This window comes from Ochlerotatus camptorhynchus, unplaced genomic scaffold (assembly GCF_037179485.1).
Source record: "Ochlerotatus camptorhynchus isolate MF236.1 unplaced genomic scaffold, CSIRO-AGI_Acam_v1.1 ptg000767l, whole genome shotgun sequence".
Taxonomy (NCBI): Eukaryota; Metazoa; Arthropoda; class Insecta; order Diptera; family Culicidae; genus Ochlerotatus; species Ochlerotatus camptorhynchus.
In genome coordinates, this window is record NW_027041234.1 from 1,336,454 (window position 1) to 1,362,360 (window position 25,907).

The window sequence follows — 25,907 nt, forward strand, 5'->3', positions numbered from 1 at the left end:
CGTATTTTGCCGAAATATAATTTCAAAACACGTTCCACTTTGTTCAAATGATCAAATCTTGTAATTGCAGTGGAGATTTCGCTTAAAGTAGTTTAAAAACAATTTAATTGAATTGCCCAAATTTTACCAAACAGTTCAGCTGTTGGAATTTCTGTAAACATTACCAAAATCGGTGACAATTTCTAAGTGTGCAGCCGTCCATTTTTGAAATAAACTACCCCCCATCTCAATGGTCTCATTCAAGAGAACTTACTTCTGCCTACAGCTCTTCGAAAACGTTTCCAAATTGTGTATTAAAAATTCTGTCTCTAAGAGGCCTTCCAAACAAGTGTCAAAACGTTAAGTTTTATTTTACACGGGCTTCGAAATCCTAAAAACGAACTTTTGCCTCCCCCTCTCACTCTACCTGAGCTAGACAGTTCTTTGATGAGCAGAATTTCGTTTGAAATAAAAGCGCATTTTATGTTATGAGCAAATTCCCTTAGAAACAAGCAAGTTTTCTTTGAGCAATAACCTCCACCAATCTCAAGCTCCCCATCCACAGTTATTGACCGCTATCGGCTGATCAAAAGAGAACGGTGAGTTAAAATAGACTTGCCCCGTCCGCAGCGACGAACCTACCTTTTAAAATGGAAAACGCTCGGCTATTCGCACGCTGCTGCTTTGCCTCTGCTGCCTGCCGCAACTATTTCGCTATGAGCACCACCCCGTCTTTTATCGATGCAACACTTTACTTTCTTCCGAAACAACAGCTGTATTTTTCTTCTTCTTCTTCTTCTTTGTAGGTGCAGTCTTGTTGTTTCTTTCACACTAATTTGGCCTAACGTATATCTTCTTCGCGCTGAAATCGAAATTGAATGAATAATGGAACAAACGAAGCGAAAGCACACGCACGATAACACTGCAATCACTCCCGCCAAGACACACCTGTTTATGGCAATTTTCCTCTTGCTGCTTTTTTCGTTTAATTATTTTTTAACGAATTCAATTGCATTTCACCAATGTTGTAAGATTCGGTTTTTTAATCGACAAGCGATGTTCCACAGTAGTTCTCGATCGATCGGTTGCGATCCGGCGCAGGGGCAATGTTCGGTCTTGTTTACCTGTCAGCTAGCTCACTCGGTTCAGGTAAGGCACCCTCCGACTGGCAGTTTGAACTTGAAGCCGAGATAAACCTGTAGCGTGCCACTTGGGCAGGAGGGGACCTTGAAATTTACGCAATTTTCAACGCGTACGAACCGCACGAACGAAGCATGTAGTTGTTGGAGTGCTGCTTTTCGAAGTACGACTACTTCAATTAGCGCTTGTGCTTCCTACTTTAGCCAGCTGCAACTGCCTGGGAGAGCCACTGCCTAGCCAGTTGCTGCCACCAGCTATTACTCAACAACACTTGCTACGGTGCGCGGCCACACGGTCGGGGATTTTTTCCCAGACGCGGAAATTTTCTGATCAACTAGGTATGTGATCCGCGTATGATTTGCTCTAACAAATGCACCGATCAGCAACCGATCTGTTTTACACCGTTCGAACATCCAATTACAACTCCGGCAATTACTCACATGTACCGATTAACTCCGTAGCGGGGAAAGCCTTAAAACCCTTCTGATATCGTCTTCCCGCAGGACGACTAAATCTACGTAGTTGAAACTCGAACAGACTCGATCAACAGCAGCTAACTCGCAACGCGCGCGTGGTTTTGTGGTGGGTGTTAAGAAATGGTAAACCGATCACACCAGAACCTCACAGTAGACTGACTATCCAAGCCGAGGTGCGGTTGCGAAAAACTTGAATGGCAGGCTCTCGCGAATCGTCGTGAGCGCGAATCGTCGTGAACAGCGACGACCCCCGGACTATGGAGATCGTGAAAGCGCGCACGTGTGCAGGCTCCATCAACGGGGGGGTGTCTAACCTGGAGTTTGGAAATTCCAGAATCCTGTTTCTAGCTGTGGATGCGTCATCGTTGCTTCCGATTCTAGTCGATGATCTATCTCATTCGATCATGCAACTGGACAACCACAACCTCCGTACGTCAACGTCAGCGAGCGCACTTACTTTTCAGATGGTAGGGGAAAACCATCATCCACAATTTCCCCTTCGGCTTCGGATAGAGCTGCTAGTGGCTGATTGTTCTTTGTTTGTTTGTTTGGTTGTTTGTTTACCTTTCTGTGTACCGCTCGTTTGCTTTGTGGCTGCTGTCCACAGCCAGTAGGTTAGGTACGGCATGATTTTCGTAACCGGGTCCACCAGTTCACTACGACCGATGAATGAAAATAAGCTAATCAATGAAACGGTTGAGGGTGGGGGGTGGGACTCGATTTGGTTGCCAATAGTAGGTTTTAAGCTACATATCGAAGGCGCATTATTACATCGATGATGGTGATCATGGCTCGTGGATGTCGATGGTTTTGTTCTGCTTGAAACTAAACCGGGTGATAATTGTTTGTGATGATGGTGATCAACGGGAAATTATGAATATAAGTGCCTCATTGGTAAGCTGATCTCGTTAATCAGAGCTGATCGTTGATAGGTCATTAGGCCGAAAGGCTGAATACAATTAGGCCAAGATTTCAATAGTTATTCAAACAAATTAATGTCCTCCAATTTGCACGAAACTTTGCATTGTTTGTTATGGTCAATTATTAACGTGTGAGCTAAATTTCGGCCATTTTGAATACCGTATGCGTGATAATGTTTCCACCATTGAGCAATGTCAAAATTTAAAAATTCTCAAAAATTTTGTTTTCGAGTTTTTTTTTATTTATTCAAAGGGGAGATGTTTCTCAGAGTCTTAAACTATGTTAATCATCGATCGAGTTTCCATTTGCTGCAAATACGGCCTCCACACGCTTCCGGAATGCACGGCAGGTTCTAATAATGTAGTCTGGATCCATTTCTCTGCAGGTACGGGTCAATGTTTGTCTGAGGCTTGCTGTACTCGGGTGGCGTTTAAAACAGGCCTTGGCCTTCATGACGCGCCATATTGAGTAATTCAGCGGATTAAGATCGGGACTGGATGGCGGTCACATATCCTTCGCCCAGAACAGAAGATGTTCCTGCAACCACTTCTGAGTGCTGTTTGAGGTGTGGCACGGAGCCCCATCTTGTTGAAATTCAACATTTGGCTTCGGACCGTACTGTTTTTTGATCCACGGAAGAACATACTTACTTAAAATCCCAATGTAGACCTACGTGTTGACCTTGTCGCCTTCTGGAATGAACACCGGGTCCATTTTTTTTCCATCGGTAGCCACCAATCCAAACACCATAACGCTAGCAGGATGCTTGGTCAGATACACGTTCTTGTGCTCGTCGGCCACGTCTTTTACCGGAAGAGAACTAATATACCGGTCGGTTCTTGAATTTGATAGGGATAGACGGTAAACATGCTCTCGTCAGTGACAGGATTACCGGATTTTTTCGCTTAAGGAAGTTCAAGATTTTCTTGCATCGTTCGACGCGTAGCTCCCGGATGCAGTTGGTAATCATGTGAGTTTTTTTTTCCATGCCCTCGACTTTGCCCCGCAATCTTCCTTTACGATCTTCCATGCCGTTAAGTCACTGATCCCGTGTTCCATTGCCATTTTCTTTATTGAACGCACTGGATTCATCCGAATCTTCCATTTGATAGCAGCGATAACCCTCGGCGATTGAAATGTCTTTTTGCGACATTTGTGCCTGGGACAAATCCCGAATACACTGCCTCTTCGTCATGGTGCAACTGTCAAACTAAATAAATTATTTTCTTTTATACACAGCCTACTACGGTATGAGCTATAGGTAACGTGTATGCAAAGAAACCCAAGGCATTGTATGCACAGGTGAAACGGGAACCTTATTTGTACGATGGTGCATACGTTATCACGCATACGGTATTGTTAAAACAAAAATTAAAAATCGCGCATTCTATGTTTTTCAACAAATCATAGCTCGAAAAGTCACTCTCAATTGAAATAAGGTCTGAGGCAGAGTTGTAGGAAAAAACTTAATATTTTTTTGCAAAATTATACATGAAACAAAATTAAGAATGGGAACGAATATATTTTGGACATGCTGAAGTTCTTTCAACCTATGAGCCTAAAATTAATTACGACGGTCACTTCTTCCTATCTCGCATTTGTTAGGTCCGTCTAGGTGGGAATTTTTTTAAAGAAGGTGCCGTAAAACGGGGTGAAATTGATCAGCGGGGTGAATTTGATCGCTGAGTATACCCAATATTGTACTTATGCATAATATTTTTTACAATGTATACAAAGATACATTCGTACGCTTAGTAACGAAAAACATGTTACACATGAAAAAATATCACGAGAAATTTCAGCGATCAATTTTGCCCCGCTGAACAATTACACCCCGTTTTACGGTATGCATAAAAGTTAACCAAAAGTTACTCGCGCTGTTGTACTTTGTACAACACATATGAGTTTTCCATTGCCATTTTGTTGCTGCCAATCGATCTGAAACCAACTTGTATTCCTCAAAAAACATGTTTTGAACTAAAAAAGCTAAACTTTGATTACAATTAACCCCCAAAATGCGGATAATAGAGAAATGTAAATGGAAACCGCGTAAACGGTGTCCATACTACGTGGGATTGACTTAATTGGTTACAACATGGAATATCTCGAGATCCTGACCAGATAGAAAGTTACTGTCTTCGGCAAAGTTGTTCAGGAGTTCAAAGCCTATTTCTTACTGTACAATAGTTCAGAAATATCTCACTTCGTGGTGCTAGTATACATGTGAAATTCTCGTGTTTAAAATATCTCTAGATCCTAACCAGATAGAAAGTAAATGCCTTCAGCAAAGTTGTTCAGGAAGTCAAGCTCTTTTCGCTGGTGGAGTAGTTCAGAAATTTCACACTACGAGGCGCTAGTATATACGTGTAATTCTCGCATATACAATAGCTCGAGTTCTTGACCAGCTAGAAAGTTACTGTATTGAGCAAACTTGTTCAGGGGTCAAGACTTTTCGACTGGTAGACAGTAGTTCAGTATTTTCTCACCACGTGGCGAGAAAGTTACTGTTACTGTCTTGGGCAAAGTTGTTTAGGAGATCAAGGCCTTTTGGCTAGTGGACGGTAGTTCAGAATATTTCACTTCATGGTACAAGTATATACGTGCAATTCTCGCATATGATATATCTCAAGACCTGCTAAAAATGTACTGTAATCGGCAAAGTTGTCCAGGAGATCAAACCCTATCGTTGGTGGAAAGTACATAATTTTCTCACTAGGTGACGTTGAAAGACACGTGAAATCCTTGCATATAAAATATCTCTGAATGACCCGCATACTAGTGCCACGTAAAGGGAAAATTCTGAATTACTGTACACCAACGAAAAGATCCTAACAGCCTGAACAACTTTGCCAAAGACAGTAACTTTCTGTCTGGTCAGGATCTAGAGATATTTTATATGCGAGAATTCCTCATGTATATTAGCGTTGCAAAGTGAGAAAACTCTGAACTTAAGTCCACCAGCAAAAAGGCCTTGACTTCCTGAACAACTTTGCCCAAGACAGTAACTTTTTATATGATCAGGATTTCGAGATATTTTATATGAAAATTTCACGTATATACTAGCACCATATAGTGAAAAAATTCTGAACTATAGGCTTTGAACTTTTTCGAAGACAGTAACTTTCTATCTGGTCAGGATTTCAAGATATATCACATGCGAGAACTTCACATGTATACTAGCGCTATGTAGTGAGTAAATTTTGAACTACTGTCCACCAGCAAAAAGGTTATGATCTCTAGAACTACTTTGGCAAAGACAGTAACTTTCTATCTGGTCAGGATCTCGAGATATTCCATGTTGTAACCAATTAAGTCAGAACCCTCGTAGTATGGACACCATTTACGCGGTTTCCATTTACATTTTCTCTATTATCCGCATATTTTGGGGGTTAACTGTAATAAATATTTAGCTTGTTTAGTTAAAAGCAAGTTTTTTGAGGAATACTCGTTGATTGCAGATCGATTGGTAGCTAGGCTGCAAAATGGAAAACTCACACTGTTGTACAAAGTACAACGCGTTAGTACTCATGTTACAAAAGTTGGCGCGAGTAACGGAGGAAATATAATATAACATAAGGAAACAACTGATCATACCATAAAAAAAGTCATTCAGAAGTAAATCTTAATACGGAGACCTGACTCTATGCTTGCAGTCCATATTATTTTTTGTATGGGCTGTTCATAAACTACGTAGACGGTTTTTGAGAGATTTAAAACCCCCCTCCCCCCTTCTGTAGAAGACAGTCTCAAACACAAAATTTAAAAAATTGTATGGACCGTAGACATCTGCCAAACGCTCCCACCCCCCCTAAAGTGTCTACGTAGTTTATGAACAGCCCCTTAGTTAAATGCGTTTGGGAGATAGGAAAACTTTTGTGGAAAACTAGGAACTAGGAAAACTAGGAAAACTCAGAGTGGACCACTCTACGTGTTTTGCCGTTTTTCCCATTTTGAATCGCCTGATAAACAAGAAATATATTTAAAAACAATGAATTCATATAATTTTGATTGATTTACTTACCAATTTAATCAGAAATCTGAGATAATAGCACGATCGACCAACCGGAATTTTTTTTTTTGTCGCTCTTTTGATGATTCTCATTTGATAAGTGTCCAAAATAAGTTGGAAACATTTTTTTACGATCTTTCTTGGACACTTTTTATTTAATACTTTTAAAGTAAAATCTTAAGGTGAAATCTTTATAAACACGTGAAATACATCTTCCAAAGTCAGATAAACTGATTTGATAAAAAAAAATCATTGAACTGTATATTTTAGACCAAATTTAAAACAAGTACACTAACGCCGATTCCTCTTAACAAACGTCGAAACATGAAACTTTTTCGATAACATTTTCTAAAACTGCATAAATTGAGCAATTGTAAGCAATTTGAGGCGAACTAATGATCTTGAGACATAGCAAGTAATTGAAAGAATGTAATTACAACATCAACCCAGATGAATTTGAAGAAAATAGACAGTAAGCGAGGAAAATATATGAAAAGGGTCCAAAATATGTAGGGGTCCAATTCAAGTTGGTTACCCTACAATGCATTAATTCTATTCTGTTTTAGCTTAGTTTTTATTTGCTGCTCTGACATAGTGATGTCAATAGTTCCGCAATGCAAATTATACAGGCGCATTGATTGGGCTTTTTTTTTGAATAGTTTGTTATGTAAGATTTGTCTGAAAATAAATTCCGTGTTCTAAGATATCGACAAGGTGTGTAAAAGTTTAATTGTACGAGAATTTCTGCCAAATCTATGCGAAGAAGAAGAGCATTGAAAATTGGCGGCGCTCCTTAAGTGTTTGTATATTGATAAGCATGCATGCGCGCTCATAAGGTGGTAATGGAAATGCACTCCAATTTAATTTACGTAAAGCATATAAAAGGAAAATTTGTTTTCGGACACGATTTTATAACGATCTCTTGATTCTGAACAACATTGAAAAAATCGCAAGGTCCTAGCACAATTTTTATAATGTGGCCGATAAAATCCAGATTATCCGGAGAACCAGAATATGGCCACTACACCCCAAAATATAGTTTCCATATTAAATACGCTTTGATTTCGGGACCTCCCTTAGCTCAGTCGGTAAAGTCGCAGCTACAAAGCAAGACCATGCTGGAGGTGGCTGGGTTCGATTCCCAGTCCTAGGAATCTTTTCGGGTATTTTTCTAGGAATTTTTCGGGTTGTAAAATGTCTCGTCTTTCCTGGGCATAGAAGTATGATTGGACTTGCCACACAATTATACCAATGCAAAAATGGTACAGGCATCGAAAGCTCTCAATTAATAACTGTGGAAGTGCATCTAGAACACTAAGTTGAGAACACGCAATAAGCTAATATGCGATATGCAATAAGCTTGAAATGCGAAGAAGAAGAAGAAGTTGATTTCTTGATTCTGAACAACATAGAAAAAATCGCAAGGTTCTAGCACAATTTTTATAATGTGGCCTCTTTATCGGTCAATCCAGATTATCCGGTGAACCAGGATATGGCCACCATATTCGAAAATATGTATTCCAAGTTAAATACGCTTTGCTCTCTTGATTCTGAAGAACATAAAAAAAAAATCGCAAGGTTCTAGGACATTTTTTATAATGTGGCCACTTTATCGATCGTTCCGGATCCTCCTTTAGGCCAGTAAAGTTTTCCTGATGACGTATATGGTGTATTTACACCGTATATACTTAGTACTATCAATTTCCAGTAATATACGTTAAGTAAAATCTAAAATTATGTCGATAGATAGTGGCATTTCCTACATTACCGGGAACTCGGGTTGATCCCGGCCCTCTATCTCGGTACGCAAAAGACAATGAGACCACCACCATTCGATACAGGAGAGTTTTTCCTTTGAGAATATGTATAACATGTTGACTGAAACCGTTTGGCAGCTGAGATATTCAATTTAGTCGCGGTTTTGTCATTTTTTGCCCACTGTGCAGTGTTGGAAAAATATAAAAATATCAAATCTCATCAAAGAACAAGATCACGCGTGATTTTCGAAGACGAAAATCAACAAGCATACATTTGCGGTTGATATTGAAAGCTGTGATATAGCAGAACGGGATATCAAGCGGCAAATCTCACCAAACTGTGGTGAGATTAAGTTTCATGATTTTTGCTCTACACCCGAACGCAACCGAAACTGCCATAACGGGTGGCAGCAGTCGCTTCGTGTCTGCTATCGGTGAAGAGAAAAAAGAGATAGCATTATTATTCTTTATCTTTCTAAGAAAACGAGGTGCATTTGAATCATTTTGCGTCGATTCAACTCTCAGCTTCAACTTTACACGTTGTGAATAGTCTCACAACACCAAAGGAGCTTGTAAAATCAATATCAAGGATTCATAAAAGGTGGGCAATACTCTCAAATACTCGTCAATATGCGTATATTTGGAATAAGGGTGACGTATAGAGGCCGGAAATCGATGTCCGACGTCATCTTGAAACCGAAGATGGCTGCTTACGGTTTCGTTACAATGATATATTGTACAATGGATAATGGATAAAGTTTATTTTGATGCCTGACCACTTTTTTTTTTTTTTAATCCATTTATTTGTCAAGGCTCAAATGCGTTTTCTTTGCGGAGCCGAATATTTTTTACATAATTGTGTGTGAATATCATTTTCTTCCAACTAATGTCAGTAGAACGGGGGTCGATTACTCGCGGTTTACTCGAGATTAGGGATTATATTTATTTATCATTTGGAGGGAGGACAAGGGAAAGCATTTTGAACTAATTTAAAACTTAAACGTAAAGGATGACTAAAACACAAAACATTAAACACATACATCAACAGCTTTAAGAAAGTCGTAAATAAGCTTCATAAAGTCGATATCACGGCAAGCTAAGACGTCTCTAATTGGCTTAAAGGGTTGTTTTCCTCGGACCCTAAGGGAATCACACAGAACGGATCTCGCCTCATGATGCAAGGAGCAGGACCAAACAACATGCTCGATGTCGTGATAACCGTTTCCACAGGTACATAAGTTGCTGTCGGCAAGCGTAATACGGAAGAGGTGGGCGTTTAACGAACATTGATTGGACATGAGCCTGGACATTACACGAATAAAACCACGACTCATATCCAACCCTTTGAACCAGGGTTTGATCGACACCTGTGGGACAATAGAATGTAGCCATCTTCCCAGATCACCATCATTCCACTTTTGTTGCCAGTTGGCGAGGACTTGCTGACGAGAAATCGTGGAAAATTCGTGGTAGGCGATTTGTCGCTCGTAAATATCGCCTTCCATAGCGCCCACCTTGGCCAGCGAGTCCGCTTTCTCATTGCCTGGGATAGAACAATGAGAAGGGACACATACCAAGGTGACGATATGCGAGCTGTTTGATAAAGCACTCAATGACGATCGTATTTCCTGGAGGAAATACGCCGAGTGCTTTATCGGCCTCATTGAACGCATAGGCTCCAGGGAGCTTAGGCTATCCGTAAAAATGAAATAATGGTCAGGTGGAAGTGAGGCAATGCGCTCTAACGTGTACGATATAGCTGCTAGTTCAGCAACGTATACCGAACACGGCTTTTGAAGCTTGTATGAGGCGCTATGAAGATCGTGGAATACTCCAAAACCAGTCGACGCATTTATATGTGAAAAATCTCTTCTCGGTGGGGACGTGGCGGTATTTGTTCGCAAATATAGTTGGGACAATCAGAGAACGGTGAGGCTCTGGAATTCCTTGAATCTCCTGCCTCATTGTGTGATCGAATCTCGCGATTGGGGTTGAACGAGGAGGGGCCGATGTCCAGAGTCATGTACTCGTAGTACAAGCTCATGAATCGTGTTTGAGGATTCCGCTCTAGCAGCTTCTCAACGTTGCATGACTTCACAGCCGATGAGGAACCGGAACGATAAATCTGCAAAACGATTTGTTAAGGGGAGGACGCCCGCAAGAACTTCAAGACTCATGGTATGCGTCGATTGCATACAACCTAGCGTGATTCGAATGCAACGATATTGAATCCTTTGGAGCTTCAATATGTGCGTCCCCGCCGCCGATTGAAATCAAAAGCTACCGTACTCCAAAATCGAGAGAATGGTGGTCTTGTAGAGTCTTATCAGATCTTCCGGATGGGCTCCCCATGAAGTGCCGGTAATGGAACGAAGGAAATTGATTCGCTGTTGGTATCTCTGCCTCAGATACGCTATGTGTTTTCCCCAAGTGCACTTGGAATCGAACCAGACACCTAAATACTTAAACGACATTTTTTTCGGAGAGAATTCGATACCCAGATTCATTGCCCAAGTAGACAAATTATCCAAGGTATCTTGCAATGGTCCTTGCAGGTCCGATGCTGTTGGTCCAACCGTGGAAACCACGCCGTCATCTGCAAGCTGCCTTAGCGTGCAATTTTCGGCCAAACATTCATCAATGTATTTGACATAGAAATTGTACAGGAGGGGACTTAAACCTGAGCCTTGTGGAAGACCCATTGTAGCTGATTCGTGCAATTTCCGTGTTGCCATGAGAGAAGCTCATTCGTTTCTCGGACAACAAATTAAACAGGAAATTGTTGATAATCGGAGAAAGCCCACTCGCATGGAGTTTGTCCGAAAGGATGGCGATGCAAACAGAATCAAACGCCCCTTTAATGTCCAAGAAAACTGAACCCATCTGCTGTTTTTCAGCATAGGCTAATTGGATTTCAGTTGAAAGCAACGCAAGGCAGTCGTTCGTCCCTTTGCCCCTACGGAATCCAAATTGCGTATCTGAGAGTAAGCCATTCGCCTCGACCAACTTGTCCAGACGAAGAATAATCATTTTTTTCTAACAGCTTCCGAATACACGACAGCATCGCGATGGGACGGTACGAATTATGATCCGACGCGGGTTTACCGGGCTTCTGGATGGCGATAACTCTCACTTGTCTCCAATCATCCGGAACAACGTTGAGCTCAAGGAATCGATTGAACAAGTTCAACAATCGCCTCTTTGTGACTTCTGGGAGGTTCTTGAGCAGGTTGAACTTGATTCGATCAATTCCCGAAGCCGAGTTATTGCATGAAAGAAGAGCAATTGAGAATTCTACCATCGAAAACGAGGAGTCCATGTCATCGTTTTCCACCGGCGGATCGCGAGTGTTGCATCGAACCGAAACGGAATCGGGACAAACCTTACGCGCGAAGTCGAAAATCCACTTGTTAGAGTACTCCTTGTCCTCGTTGACCGACGATGCCGCGTTACGCATTCTCCTGCCGACATTCCAGAGCGTTTGCATGGAAGTCTCTCGCGATAGCCCTTCGACGAACCGACGCCAGTAACCGCGTTTTTTGGCCCTGACCAAGCTCTTGAACTTTTCCTCTAGCTCCGTATACCGCTCAAAATATTCGCGGGAACCGTATTTACGAAACTGTTTAAACGCGGTAGACTTCTCGTTATTCACGTCGGTGCATTCCTGGTCCCACCACACTGTGGGTGGACGTTTGCGAATGGTAGTGCCAGGAACAGGCTTCGTTTGTGCTTGAAGCGCGCAATCCACTATGAGCCGCGATAGGAAGGAGTACTCATCCAACGGAGAGAGAACGTCGACCGATTCTGAACCGTCACGGACCGCGTTCGCGTATTCTTCCCAATTGATGTTTCTCGTGAGATCGTACGCGATGTTGATTGGACACTGTGAAGATGAACCGTTGGAAATCGAAATTATGATGGGCAAATGATCACTACCATAGGGGTCTGTGAGAAGTGTGACAAGTCTAGTCTGCTCTCTCTTGCTGGAGGTTTGACTATTCGAGTTACTTCACCGGTGTTTAGAATGGTCATATTGAAATCGTCGCATAGGTCATAGATGATGGTTGAGCGGTTGTCATCGTACAGCTCTCCCCAGCCTGTACCGTGGGAATTAAAATCCCCTAAGATCAACCGCGGCTCAGGTAGCACTGAGCAGATGTCAGATAGCGCTCGCCGAGAAACAGCCGTTCTCGGAGGGATGTATAACGAGGCAATACTGAAGGTTTTACCTCTAATATTCACCTGACATGCGACAATTTCAATACCTGACACTGGAGGAAGGTCGATTCTGTAGAATGAGTGTTGTTTGTTGACCCCTAGGAGCGCCCCACCGTACGAATCTGCACGATCGAGACGGATAATGTTGTAGTCGTGAAGAGAAAGGTTAACATCTGGAGAGAGCCTTGTTTCGCAGAGAGCAAACGCATCACAGTGTATGTTATGCAGTAAAAATTTGAATATGTCTAGTTTTGGTAAAATGCTTCTACAATTTCATTGAAGGAGAGATACCGTATCATTTTTTGGAAAATTATCCATCGAGGGATACGAATGAAGCAAGGAGGGACCACTTGGAAGCAAATTGCTTCAGAAAAGGTTTCACGATTGGAAGCATCATGTTAATGATGCTCCGTAGAGGGTCAGTGATGTTGAACAGATCGAGAATGCTGTCCACAATTCCAGAAAGCGTGAACATGGCGTTCTGCTGTTCTGGTTACGAAACTGGTGCATCTGGGGTTTTAAATGTTCCCGGAAGCCCCGGAAATTCTTTGTCATAATCGACAGGCTTAAAACCCGGTGGATTGGGTTTCGGTTTATTTCCGTGACCTCTTGATTTATCCAAGCCTGACCACTTCTGCATTAACCGATTCTTGGACATTTATAATGGCTTTGACTTTGGAATGACATTTGCCACATCCTCCCCTTTTTAAATTCAGATATTTTTGCCCGCTCATGCAGGATTTTCTATTGCAGCTACCGGGGAATTTGAAACATGTTCCGAAATTTATGCGCGAAAATATACAGCTTATAAATATAAAATAAAATCCGTCCACTAGGGTGGAGCAATACTTCGACATATTTCTAAAAAAAAAACAATGAGGTACATCTACACCCAACAGTTAAGCATCAAACTCGTTGCTCACTATGTTAAATTACGACTGCTGTAAATCAAATCCAGCAAGGCTTTAGGCTAAAGTGGTGCCGCACTCTTTTCATAATGTTTATGCAGTTTGAATTTTTGTTGAATTCGTAAAAAAAAACAAGCAAGTCATATACTAATGACCGACGTCGTTTTTTTTGTATTGAAAATTATTGAAAGTCTCTAGAATAATATATACAATACAATTCCATTCTCGTTAAAAAGTACAAATTAAACGTAATGAAAATCGTTTCCGAGAACGTGTCCAGGCGATGGAAATCCGTTATCCGCATTTCGTGCACTGCAAACATATGAGCAATCCGTTTGCAAAGCTGTGCTTACGGTTGAGTAATTCTCCAATTGAGTGCGTAAATTTTCCAATCTACTTATTCTAATTAATCCACTTAATGATTCACTTCTTTGTTACAGGTCACTGCCATGGAAACTTTACAAAGTTCTTACAAAACTGCTCATCGCAGAAAACCCCCTTTCACGGAGATTAATTAGATTGTATCGAACAGCATAGTGATTCACTTTTTTTTATAAATCATGTTAAGATTTCAATTGAATAGGTAGAATTATTGTGTCTGACCGCTTCGCTTCTACCAGCTATCATTGTAGCCTATCGACGAACGGTGAGAGCAAGTGCAATCCATCAACCTTGCACTGTAACATCACATGAACACGCTCGCTCGAGCCGGTCAGTGGCTCACCTTGAGCATAGCGCGCATTGCCCAGCCCATCCATCCCCGCTCGACGGCCTCCAATCGTAATTTACTGTACACAATGCGGAAAAATGAAGCAAAACGTGCATGCACACTGCGAAGCTATCTACCATTATTGAACTTTTACTCGCGATATGTGAGATCTTCGCGTAGGCTGCCCACACACACACATGTACTACGGCAGTCAAGATCAAATCCCGCAACCTCCAATCCACCGAGCGTCGCGAAAAGTTTAATGGTCGTGTAAATTTGTAGCCTGCACACTGAGATTACAAAAGAAACAAAAAGCGTCCACCTTTTGATCGCAGCATCACTTTGGTCATTATTGGTTTTTAGTAGAAGCAGATACAGCAGTCGGTCAAGGCAGTCTGTTCAAGGTTCCCAAGGACATAACTTTGTAGCCGGTGTGAGTTGAGCGAGATGCTTCAGCTCTAGGTGCATCTGATGACGAGCGACCATGGCGTGCACTCCAGACCTGTAACTAACTCTAATTACTGCCCAGTGTCAAAAGTGACGCGGGTGAAAGCTAGTCAGTGTCAACTTTGGATGGCAATTGGCTGCCTTCAAATGGTGTTTATTCCAATGAGATAGCAGAACTTCCTGTACACTAGCGAACTACTTATGGATGACTAATTAGCGGGTTCATTGAAAGTGAAACCGGAAAACGTATCGCATTTGGACTTTGTAACTATTGGTGCTGTGGAAAGTTGTGCTGTGACGCAATGCACTGGATGCCGGATAGTTTGTTAATCCGGACATTTAATTAAAAATATAACGTATTTTAACCTAGGGGCAAGGAAACTTAGATGTGTTTTAAAATATCAACGATTTTTAAAAAGTATTTTCTAAGACTCTTGTATGTAACAGATAGAGATTTTTGTGCTGAACAATGTTTATTCTACTGTTACTTTTGTGTTTAAGTCTAAGTCAAAAAGAATAAAATATCAACAAATATATTGATATTTTCAGTCAAGGTATCCCGCTTTCTGTACTATACCAAAAGTTCGCGCAATTTTAGCTATCATAATCATCTTTTAAAAGCGTCTGAATTTGTGGTCTAGGTGTCTGGATTTCGAGTCATTACGGTACACCTGCACTTTAACGCAAATAACGCTTATCTAAAGGGCCACGCACATTAGATCCGTTTGCGTTGCGTTGACGTAAATTTGACAGTTAGACAATAGATTTAGCTGTCACTTTTCCGCAACGCGTCCGATCCGGATCTAATGTGCGTGGGCCTTAAGGAGTTAATAATATAGTGCATAAGACGAGGGGTGCGACACATCTAGATTATCTTCTTTCCATCACACATCTCTTATTTCTTTTATTTATCTATTTACCGCACACTATCTGTTTTATATCTGTGTAATCTACTTTCATCACTCGCATCTACTCGCATCTTCTCGTGATCGAAGCAATCACCGAACGAACGAAAGCAGCGAGCGAGACAGCAAACCAGTGTTTTTGTTTACATTTTGCTGCGAGTTGTAGTTCGGATAGTTAGTTTGTATGGTCGGAAGATATCCCAATTGAAAAGCAAGAATTGCAGATCAGGAGATGGTAAGTATGATAGATTACTTTCAAGAGTTTTTATTTTAACAAACAAATTTGCAATAACAGTGAAAGTGGTAATTCTTATCTTCTTGGCATTTGTCGAATTGACGGGTTCACTAAGATGTCCTGCTTCGAGCGCGGGTTACCGGGGACCAATGCTTCATGAAAACCTTGGCTCTGATCAGTTTCTACAACAAGAAAGGAGACAGCAACAGTTCCACCTTGGCCGTCAATTTTCTGTTCCAGACACTCAGAAGGATTTGGAGGTGGATATTGTCGAACTGAACATCGACGAACTAGTTAAATTGAATCAGAATATGGCGTACTGCCACACAAACTGGATGATATTCTTTAGAAAGGAACGAAGTTTGCTTTTGTATTTGTAGCATCGTTCCGATACGGTAATATGTTGTTTTAGTTTCAAACAAAAACAGTTTCTCTACGGTTATCTACCAGGATGACTGGTCAGACCGTGAACCACGTGCACTGTCACGCAATTTGATTATCGAGAACGTTTAGGTGTAAGTTACACCGTGTTATTGATGGCGGAGATGACTATAATACTCAATGCAAAACTGTAAGTTGAAAGTAATGTGTTTTAATGAAAATGTTATCAAATTCAAATAAATTTAACATTATTTTAGATCTTGACAACCTCAGCGTTCATGGTAACACCTTCTATTCAGGTCATGCTTGAACTTCGGCTGGATCATCCGACGGTAGAGAAAGTAACATGATTGATTTTGTTCAAGAAATTGTGTCCAAGAATATGCAGTTGAAAATGTGCATGTCCGTACTCCAAGACATTCCAGACGAGTCGGAATCCGTTGACGCCCATATACCGCAGTCTACGGTTCACGAGTTTAAGCTGCCTATATTGGTAGAATTTCATGCTGACTTTTGTCACCTCACCTCGCTCGTGGCGAAGAATAAGGGGAATTATTGCTACTGGAAGAAACGTTCAAATAGTAAATGGTTTAATTAAAAAAGTCAGCTGTCTAATAAAACAGTAATGCACAATTGGACTGGAATTCCGACGACTTATAAACATTCCGATGCAACCGACAGGACATTAGGACATATTATTGGGCTCTCACTATATAAGTGATACTGATATATGACCACTGCAACCCTAACAATAACAGTTGGTTGGTAATAACTGAACTAAAAAAGAATATAAAATGCGATAAACTTTTATGTTGCGCAAAAACTTTCGCTTATTCAATAATACAGGTTTTAGAACATCATAATATTGTTAAGACTTGTCCCGGAGGAGATTTGAATTTGTTATTTTGGCGAAAAAGGCATGCATGTTAACCACTATGCAGTGGCCGTCCCCTCATTTTTAATTATACTTTATGAGCTCAAGACAGTGTTCACTCGGCTGTCGACAAAAGCAGACCACTCTCAATGTGTGCTACGCGATCGTCTGTTTTCTCGGCAGCAACCATTGTGTGGTTCTCCTCATTGTTCTTCATCAGCAGTTCTTTCGGTCGATGCGTCGTCGACTTTGGAAAGCAACCGTTTCGTGATGAGTGTGTGAGTGCTGACCACGTTTTGCGTCCATTGCTGCAGTGGACGCGCTCTGACCCTCGTTGGCGTACAACAATTTGCCATACATTGAAACTACTGGAAGCGGCTCCAGTTCTGATGGAGGAGGCTTTTTGGATAGCGGAAGATAAAGTGTTTATTGTGTTGTGCCTTTTGACTATATATTTAAGATGTATTGTATAGTGACCAAGAATCCTCGGCTCTGTTAAGTTAATTCGGTTGAGCCTTATCAAATAAATAAATTAATAAAAAAAATTCCATAATCTGCGCTGCGTGACCAATTTTGTTGGAATCAGTAGTACCTGTGATTGCAGATTGACTTCGAGCAGATTCAATATTTCTCACAGGCTGGAAAAGAAGCACCACTATCGAAGAGTATGGTCCCGAGCCGAGGTCTTTAGGTGCAGCCTATAAATGAACAAAACCGACGCGCTATAGAATGAACAAAGGGATTTTAATTGAAACTCTCATTAGCCAGCAAAAAACAAAACAAAATTCCTAGATCCTTTTTATATAGTTCTAGATAGGGTCATATTATTACCGACTGCTATAGGTTGATTGCGATTTGGGCGACAATGCTGTTTTGGATGCCAACATTGCTCCAGTATTATGATAGCACCAAACTGTTCGCAACCTAGGTCCAGATCCTTGAAGAACGGGTAGATGAAGGTAAACATATCGGGAAGGTCCAGTGGATTATAGTTCTGCAAAATCACTTCCATCTCCTGTTGCACTGTGTAAGATCCGGTTTCTAAAAAGCCAGATATGCAATTATCAGAACTAAACACAGCATCAACTAGCAGCAACTTACCATTCTGTTTCCAACGGATCGAATATCTGTAGAAAACGATCAAACAGTACTAATCCAGAAAATAATTGCCCGTCTTATGGAAGTTTTGATTCTGCTAGAATAAGTGGAAGTAATAAATGATTCAGTTAAATATTCTTAAAAACACTATCACTATTCTCATTCGCAAACCTAAAGCAACGAAATAGCCGAAATAGCACAACACTGTAACCGTCCATACGGATTTTTAGAAGCTAACATGTTTCACCGCACACTCATTTCCAAATTTATTTAACTCGATTTCGTACCGCTGTTTTGTCATCTACCGCAAAATATTCTCTAATCTTCTGCATCTTTTGCATCATCGAAAAAGTAGATGCAGCGAACGGAGGGTGCAAAATCTAGAAAAAGTACACTTGTCCGAAAAAGCAGCTTCATCTTGTCCGCTATCTTCATGCCATTTTAGATGTGTCACACCCCTCGGCATAAGAGCAAAAACCTCTTACAACTGCACAGTAAATCACCAAAAATGGAACCAAGCAAAAACCACGGCAAATGATTCAACACAAAGCGTCGGTTCTTCTTCACGCACCGCACTCTGCACTCGTTAAGCCCATACCCACACATGTACGTCAAACAGCTGTTTGTTGCAAAAAACACACTCATGGTGGGATGACCTTAGCAAGAGCAGACTATGACCGCCGTTCGAGGGCACGGTTCCGTCTCTGCCACCAAAAGAAACACATTAGCCAATCAACCAACCCGTCACAAGTAGAGTCAAAGTCCAACTTCATTAGACGCAGTCCGATCGCAGACTACCGGTCTTAGTCATCTAATTATTGGTAGCAATTCAGTTTCAGCGGCTTGCGGATTATTCTGTATCTTGATTTGTTGTTTTTATGTCCAAGTCCAGAATCGGTATTTGTTGAAAATGGCGAAGAGTGACGCTCCATTTTGTGTACAGTATTTTAGTTTAATTCATACTAAGCTGGCTCAACTTTTGGACTGAACTAATTCGGCTGCTTCTTAATGTTCAACGAGCTCCGAAATTTATTCCTTTGGATGAGAACAACATTTGAGCGTGTGAGGTTTCGAAAATGTATAGGACGCTTCCTGTCATGAAAGTCATTGGCATTGAAAGTTTCCACGTAATATTGATAGAATTATTTTTGACATTGTCACTGGAAGGATTGACTCGCTCATAAATCTCCAAAGTCTCGTTAATTTTTTCGTCAATGACAAAGATGCACCTGGTAGTAAAGTGTAATTCCGTGCGTTTTCTCACATTATTATTCTCATCCAGGCTGTTACGGACGTAGATGGTGGACTGCATGGATTAATTTTGAGTAATTTCGTTCAACATTTAGGTACTTAGAAAAACAACACAAGTTCGTCACTACATACAATGTCACTGACAATTGACATGATTTCCTTTGAAGATGATTGTTGGCTCGAGTGAGTGACGAATACTGTTTTTTTCAATACCGCCGTGTATAGTCGATATTTTGCAACACTATCACTAAGTGTTTGGTTTGTATTTTTTAAGTTGTTAAAAAATACCAAAAAGCTAATCTCACCAATTACCATGATCATGCTTGATTTTCGTAGACCAAAATCAACAAGCACACAACTGCGGATGAAATTACAAGCTGTGACATCGTAGCTCCGAATAGCAAGATAACAAAACTCACCAGCCACAGCTCCCACCAAACTGTGGTGAGTTTGTGTTTCATCATTTTTGATTTACACTCGAACGCGAAAATGGCAAAGTGCAATCAAGCTATCATTCTCCACTTCCGTTGTACCAATTTCTATCATTGTGGCCGATTGTCCCAAGCAAATCAATATCAGGGACGAACCGGCAGAGAACCTGACCAGCAGACTCCATCGACGGGAAATCGACATCATCGCTAGCCGGTAACAGCCAGCGAAATCAAAATGGCACCATCCTAAACAACGACCTGCAAGAAACATACAGCAATATCTTGTGCCCGGACTCTCGCACCCGGTTGAGCCGGTCCGGTGTTTACGGTGCCATCGATATGTACACGCAAAACAAATTTCTCTTATATCTAACGGAAGGTTGAACTTATTGCATCCTCTGCATATTTTTCCGACAGCAAATGTAATGGCAGTTCTTGCAATGGGCTGCAGTCAGCGTACAAGCAAAATTTTCCAGCATGCATATTTTTGTATATATCCTTCACGAGATGATTTTCTAGACTTAGGGGAAATGGATGTAATGTCGGCCTAAATGCCTCTAATTTGGGCCCATACGTACATTCAGCAATCGACTAAATTTTCAATATCAACTAAAATATCCATAAGTACTGTTCCAATGACGTGTTTATCTAGATAAAATTGATAAATAGCAAATTTTTTGCGATGGGCCCAATCTTATTCAACATTATCATAATAACATAATCCAACATTAGAGCAATTTCCTGTACATGCAAACATAAAAATTACAAAATTAATTGAAAAACATTTCAGCTACTACCTTACAGAATCTGTTCTTGTCGCGAAACAATGCAAACTCTACATATTTGTCATGCAAATCTGCTTCTTGTTATCCATGGGCCTTTATTTTAGGAGACTTTATTTTTTTAAGAATACTTAATCTGCCAATGACACACACACAAAAACAACGTCACATCTAATAATTGCTATAAAAGGTTGATAAACATACACATTTTGCGGCAGCAGACTGATCCTAGCTACCAAAGACCTACTCAACCCTCGATACGAATCAATGCTGTACCCATACAACAATCCGTCCCGCACCAAACAACTGATCAATCCATCTTTGATTTATAGAGCTTACAATTTGTTTGCTTTCCCTGTGCAGCAGCGCATGCAATCGACGAAGCTCAACCGAACTCCTTCTTGCCGCAGAATAGGGTTGTTTAACCGGTTTTACCGGTAATACCGTGTCATTCTTCATTACCGAAATACTGGTTATTCACATTCTAAAAATTGGAAATTTCGATAATTTTTATATCCACAGTATGATGTTTAAAAGTTCAATTATGAATATAACAAGGGTTTCCCTTAATCGAAGACAACATATCAAGAAGGCTGGCAACACTTCCGTTTTCTCATACATCCGCTATAAGACAGACACAATCGCGTCATCTGCCACTCAAAAGTAAATGCTCCAAACGAATTTTGCGATGTTTCCAACCCCAGAAGAAAGGTGTGTGCTCATTTTCCTATTCGTTGCTTCCACCTTGACTCAAGCGCAGCGCTACTGTATCTGTCGTTTGGATTTTGGCAACGTTGCCAGTTTTCCTGATTTGTTGTCGTCACCTTAATTCTGGTATAAAGGCTGACTGAAAGTAAATTTTTACAGTTCGAACGAAATCTCGAACCTTCCTCTTGATGCAGCCCATCAGCGCCCGCACAGTGGAAACGGACACGGAATCGGCGCATTTCTTCAATTTTACCCACATTTGCTTGGATGTCCCGCCGTTTCGTCGAAGTCGCTGCTTTGAAATTGCCCAGTATTTTTCGATTGGTCGAAATTCCGGGCAATTCGGAGGATTCATTAGCTTGTGGACAAAATCGATCTTGTTGGTAGCATACCACTCCAGAACCACATTGGAGTAGTGGAAGCCAGCCAAATCGTGCCAAAAGATGATTTAATTATTTTTATAACTGAATGGCATATTAACATCATGTAAAGAAAATACGTTTATTTTCTGGGTTTTTATGTTTCAACATTTGATTTAACATTTCAATTGGTTAGCCTTTGGCTCTTCATCTTTGTTCTAGTTAATTGGTTATTCTAATGTGATGATTGCGTTTAGCGCTAATTTACAGGATACCCTTTGTGGGATTGTTTTGGTTTGAATTTAAAAATTTGATAACCTACCTAATTGAGCAACTAACTACTTAAACTAGGTTGCTAAATCACGAATGATCTGGTGGTTTGATCGCAGACAGGCGACTCTGAACCTTTCCAGCGTGGAAGTCTTTCGCTCCTCGCGTGTTTGAAGACCGGCCAGGTGGTGAATCTCAGAATTACGAGTTCACGGTGGACTGTTAAGGATCATTCTGAGGATCTTGTTTTGGATCATCTGAAGCTTTAAGTGGTGGCACTTAGCACAACTCTCCCAGATTGGCATACCATACTCAATAGCCGGAAGAATGATTTGCTTGTGGACAGCAAGCTTGTTTTTGGGGACAGGGTGGACTTCCTGTTTATCAGAGGGTAGAGCGACCTGATCAAGATGTTACACTTGGTGGATGTCTTGTTCACATGGGATCGGAATAGAAATTTGTTATCGAGCGTGAGACCAAGGTAGACTACTTCACTCGACCATTCAATGGGAGTGCTATCAAGATGGATCTTGACGTCAGCAGGCGGAACAAGCCGAGGTGAATACGAGTGTGGAAACATAATGGTTTGTGTTTTAGCTGCATTGATACAAATCTTCCAGCTCTTAAAATAGTCGGACAAAACATCCAGGCCTGATTGTAGTTTACTCGCCAGAGCACGGATCACTCGACCCTTATAGATGATGGAGGTGTCATCTGCGAACATAGACAGGATACCACCACCCGGCAGGGGAGGAACGTCTGACGTGAAAATTTTGAATAGGATAGGCAAAAGCAGGCTACCCGGAGGGACCCGTGCATCAACGTTGAACGTATCACAGGGGACATTGTTCAAGTAGACCTGGAATGATCTGCCCGACAAGTAGTTTTTGATGATCTTCACGAGGTAGATCGGAAAGTTGTATCGATGCAGCTTGTACACTAGACCATCATGCCAGACAGTGTCGAACGCCTTCTCGACGTCCAACCATGCCATGGCAGATGTATTGGAAACGGACTTGTTCCGCTTGATGATGTTAGTAGCCCGTGCGAGTTGGTGGATGGTAGAGTGGCCTTTCCTAAACCTAAATTGCTCTTTGAGAAAGATGTTATTACCATTTGAAAACACCAGCAGACGGCTGAGTGTCAAGTTTTCGAATAGCTTCGAGATAGAGGACAAGAGGCTGATGGGGCGATAGCTTTTGGCACTGGTAGGATCTTTGCCAGGCTTGTGTATTGGAATCACTTTGGCTAACTTCCAGCATGCGGGGAAGTAGCCAAGCTCCAAACATTTGTTGAAGATAACGGTAAGATGGTTGAAGAAGTCAATACTCAAGTTTTTCAACTCGAGGTTGACTACACCATCCATACCCGCAGCCTTCATGTTTTTAGTACTTCTAATAGCTGCTATCACCTCATCAACCGATATTCTACTATGATCATGCACTACTACGGGGGTGTCAGCGACTCTAGTCATTGCCTCCAGGACGGCAGGCCCATGGGGGCTCACCATGGTTTGACCAAAACTATGTGAAATCACAAAATGTTGGCCAAGAGCATTGGCCTTTTCAACTGGGGTTATCAGTAGGGATGGGTCTAAGTGGTCAACAGAGGAAAGCGGAGGGATCGGTCTCGACTTATTTTTCAAAATTTTGGTCATCTTCCAAAATGGTTTTGCACAATCTGGGAGAGAGCGAATCTTTTTGGTAAAATCGTTATTTCTGAGTTATACCATCCTGGCCTGGATAATTTTGGTTAGCCTATTGACATTGGTCTTCAAGTGGGGCAGCCCAGAACGCTGGAACTGCCTAAGAATGGTGTTACGGAGCCTAATAAGATCTTTGGTTGGGCTGTCAAGGTTCAGAGTATGACTCACCTGTCTGGATGCTGGTACGTGTTGCTCCCTGGCACGGGATATCGCCACTTCGATGACTTGCAGACACTGATCGACTTCTTCGAACGACTCCGGTAGGACGTCGTAATTGATTGCTGTGTCCACACAGCACTGATACTGCTGCCAGTTGACACGATGGTAATTTCACCGGGAAACTTGAAACCTATTGGCCGAGGAACCTACTTCGGCCACCACCGGATAGTGGTCCGAGCTCAGTTCCTGATAGGCGGTAGGGTAACCAACTGATTTTGGACCCCTAGAGGAAGTGAGATCACGTTTATGTCAAAATAATATTATTTGTTTATTATTATTATGCAATTTACATGCGGTTGTGCTCGAAAGCTACTCATCTTGGATGTAAAATGTCACTAGATGTTTTATTTATTGATATATACTCGAAAAATAATTCTTTTCACATCATGATATTCACATATTTTGGACCCTTCCACTTGATTTTGGACAGTGTCCATAGTATATTTTGGACACACTGAATGGGAACGAATATATTTTGGACATGCTGAAGTTCTTTCAACCTATGAGCCTAAAATTAATTACGACGGTCACTTCTTCCTATCTCGCATTTGTAAGGTCCGTCTAGGTGGGAAATTTTTTAAAGAAGGTGCCGTAAAACGGGGTGAAATTGATCAGCGGGGTGAATTTGATCGCTGAGTATACCCAATATTGTACTTATGCATAATATTTTTTACAATGTATACAAAGATACATTCGTACGCTTAGTAACGAAAAACATGTTACACATGAAAAAATATCACGAGAAATTTCAGCGATCAATTTTTCCCGCTGAACAATTACACCCCGTTTTACGGTATGCATAAAAGTTAACCCCACGTTACTCGCGCTGTTGTACTTTGTACAACACATATGAGTTTTCCATTGCCATTTTGTTGCTGCCAATCGATCTGAAACCAACTTGTATTCCTCAAAAAACATGTTTTGAACTAAAAAAGCTAAACTTTGATTACAATTAACCCCCAAAATGCGGATAATAGAGAAATGTAAATGGAAACCGCGTTAACGGTGTCCATACTACGTGGGATTGACTTAATTGGTTACAACATGGAATATCTCGAGATCCTGACCAGATAGAAAGTTACTGTCTTCGGCAAAGTTGTTCAGGAGTTCAAAGCCTATTTCTTACTGTACAATAGTTCAGAAATATCTCACTTCGTGGTGCTAGTATACATGTGAAATTCTCGTGTATAAAATATCTCTAGATCCTAACCAGATAGAAAGTAAATGCCTTCAGCAAAGTTGTTCAGGAAGTCAAGCTCTTTTCGTTGGTGGAGTAGTTCAGAAATTTCACACTACGAGGCGCTAGTATAAACGTGTAATTCTCGCATATACAATAGCTCGAGTTCTTGACCAGCTAGAAAGTTACTGTATTGAGCAAACTTGTTCAGGGGTCAAGACTTTTCGACTGGTAGACAGTAGTTCAGTATTTTCTCACCACGTGGCGAGAAAGTTACTGTTACTGTCTTGGGCAAAGTTGTTCAGGAGATCAAGGCCTTTTGGCTAGTGGACGGTAGTTCAGAATATTTCACTTCATGGTACAAGTATATAGTGCAATTCTCGCATATGATATATCTCAAGACCTGCTAAAAATGTACTGTAATCGGCAAAGTTGTCCAGGAGATCAAACCCTATCGTTGGTGGAAAGTACATAATTTTCTCACTAGTTGACGTTGAAAGACACGTGAAATCCTTGCATATAAAATATCTCTGAATGACCCGCATACTAGTGCCACGTAAAGGGAAAATTCTGAATTACTGTACACTAACGAAAAGATCCTAACATCCTGAACAACTTTGCCAAAGACAGTAACTTTCTGTCTGGTCAGGATCTAGAGATATTTTATATGCGAGAATTCCTCATGTATATTAGCGTTGCAAAGTGAGAAAACTCTGAACTTAAGTCCACCAGCAAAAAGGCCTTGACTTCCTGAACAACTTTGCCGAAGACAGTAACTTTTTATATGATCAGGATTTCGAGATATTTTATATGAAAATTTCACGTATATGCTAGCACCATATAGTGAAAAAATTCTGAAATATAGGCTTTGAACTTTTTCGAAGACAGTAACTTTCTATCTGGTCAGGATTTCGAGATATATCACATGCGAGAACTTCACATGTATAC

General features: G+C 41.1%; 1 protein-coding gene across 2 annotated transcripts in view; it reads right to left on the minus strand.

The window, feature by feature from the left end:
- Positions 1–1,725, minus strand: part of osy (oskyddad) — a 165,888-nt gene extending 164,163 nt beyond the window's left edge. Inside the window, exons 1-2 of one of the 2 annotated variants that reach the window (XM_065238344.1) lie at positions 1,560–1,725; positions 622–841 (exon numbers count right to left, since the gene is read on the minus strand). The gene's annotated coding sequence lies outside the window, so the exon portion shown is untranslated. Of the gene's footprint in view, positions 1–621 lie in introns of both variants that reach the window. The other variant, XM_065238343.1, reaches the window with a different exon arrangement.
- Between the last annotated feature and the right edge of the window lie 24,182 nt (positions 1,726–25,907).